The sequence below is a fragment of the Coenobita brevimanus genome, chromosome 2 (assembly GCF_032717465.1).
Source record: "Coenobita brevimanus isolate Jiangsu-jjx chromosome 2, ASM3271746v2, whole genome shotgun sequence".
Lineage (NCBI taxonomy): Eukaryota > Metazoa > Arthropoda > Malacostraca > Decapoda > Coenobitidae > Coenobita > Coenobita brevimanus.
In genome coordinates this window covers 20,434,605-20,436,908 of record NC_136955.1, presented here as the reverse complement: position 1 = coordinate 20,436,908, position 2,304 = coordinate 20,434,605, and the positions used below count along the sequence as shown (strand labels likewise).

The window sequence follows — 2,304 nt, the reverse complement described above, 5'->3', positions numbered from 1 at the left end:
CCATCCAAGTACTAACCAGACCCAACGTTGCTTAACTTCGCTGATCGCACGGGAAGCGGTGTACTCAACGTGGTATGGCCGTTAAATATCGTAGTTTCCATTACTCACATATTACTTCTCTAGTCTTTGTAACTTCTCAGTTTTTTTCCTCCTACGCTTTGTTTGGTGGCCAGCCATTTGTACAGTTTTTCCCATGCCTCCCTGTGAATCATCCACCAGTAGTCGGCCATCATCTGACATCCCAAAGTCCCTGGTACTTTCTTTTCATGTCATTGATATCCTGAAGGAATCTTCCACTCTGTTCATTCATCGTCCGAAGATTTTGAGGGAAGAATTCCAAATGTGAATCCTAAAAATGAACATTCAGACTCATATTGCAACCCATCTCCTTAAACTTGACCAATAAGTTTCTCACAGTTTCGTTTTAATTTGGATCTTCATCATTTCCTAAATACCTACAAATAACTTCTCTGAATGATACCCAAGCCTCTCGCTCCAGGTTGTCCATCGCACCATTAAATTCTGCATCAGAAATCATTTTTCTAATATCAGGTCCAGTAAATGTGCCCTCCTTCAATTTGCTTCAGACAAACAAGAAACTTTTGGCACAGATACATAAAACAGGTTCCATCTTTTGATAGGGCTTTGACAAACTGCTTCATTAATCCAAACTTAATATGAAGCGGTGGTAGCAACACTTTGTCTGGATTCACCAAGCTAGGTCTGGTGATGTTTGTGGCACCAAGCTGTAGATTTTTTTTATTTGGCCATTCCGTCTGATCCCATTGTAAATCATTGGCTCTGCTGTCCCCTCTAGAAAGAAAACATGAGAATTTTGTAAACCCTGACAGTTGACCCATTAAGATACACTGAACTTTCAGGTCACCAGATATGAACCAACGATGTTCATTGTTGGCGATTTTCTTGAGAAGATTTGCCAAATTCTGGCACGTTTCTTTTAAGTGCACAGAATGAGCAACAGGTATTGATGCGTATTTACAGTAGTACCCTTATGAAGAATTACCCCTTTCAGGCTTCTTTTAGATGAATCTATAAATAGTCCCCATTCTTCTGAATTATAATCTCTGCCAAGTTTCTGCACTAGGCCACTTCGACAGTGCATTAAACCAAAGGTCAATCCAGTAAACCACTGTTTTCAATAAATATTACGGTGATAAAAAAAGAAACATTCCACTGAAAGTAATTTACAAGGACACTTGTCAACAAACTGAGTCACACTGAGGTATGTTTGCTGCATTCCAGTACCGGTATGACTCATCACTGTGTTGTGTTCCAGCTATATTCTGGCTTATCATCAAATAAAATAACTATTATTTTAAACAAGAATTTTAATATAGAAAATGCTAAATTCAAACATATTATCACTGTAATCACATATGCACATGAAAATAATTATAGAATGCAAAATAACCGAAAAATATATATTTTAGAACCAAAAAAGGTGTCTCTGTGAAGATATGTTACGTCATGGAGAAAAGTGGTTTTCATTTCATAATTAAGAGCCCAAAAATATATAAAAATCATACGAATTTAAAAAATCATTATATGACTGTGTAATCATCACCAACGGTGAATAAAACCCACACTTGCAGACAGAAAATATATTTACCAAATAGTTTCCATGGGCACTGCCACCATCTTCAGAGGTCAAGATAGAGAGAATGAAAGACATGCTGACAATACAGTACAAAGGCCCCTTTTAATGCGTGTCTATGTGGGAGGCAAGGTTGCCAGATTCGCGACGAGGCTGACGGCCAATTTCAGAAGCATCTGACGGCCAAATCGGCCAAACCATTGTTTAATTTCGGCCAAATTACGGCCAAAGAATATTCATATTGATATCAGAATTATAAGTTACACAAATTATGTTACATATACATTAAATATTTACCTTACATAAAATTGTGAAGAATCTGAAGTTCACTGTTGCAGTAGCTGTCGGAAGTGGGCTTGATATTTTCCTTTAACAAAAGTTATAAATTTTTATTCGTCTTTACACACTGCTTGATTCACGTACAGTGGCCTACACATTGATGAAGCATTAATCCTGCTAGTGTGTCCTTTTGATTTTGCATCATCCCCCAAACGAGATTCTTTAGGCGCTATCTGAGTTTTACACAATTTGCAAAAAGCATTTTCACTTCCATCACTGGCTCTGCTTACCCAAACATACTTCTCCTCCCACGACTTATTATATTTCCTGCCATTGTCATAACGTCCTTTCCACTTTTTACTGGCCATGTTATCAACACTCAAGTGCCTGTAACAATAAACAGGTAATAT

At 37.5% G+C, this 2,304-nt stretch overlaps 1 non-coding gene across 1 annotated transcript in view; it reads right to left on the bottom strand.

Moving 5' to 3' along the window:
- The window catches only part of LOC145392637 (5S ribosomal RNA), a 119-nt gene extending 33 nt beyond the window's left edge, over window positions 1-86 (bottom strand). The window contains exon 1 of the ribosomal RNA XR_013896051.1: window positions 1-86. This exon is cut by the window's left edge and continues 33 nt beyond it. This is a non-coding gene — a ribosomal RNA (5S ribosomal RNA).
- Between the last annotated feature and the right edge of the window lie 2,218 nt (window positions 87-2,304).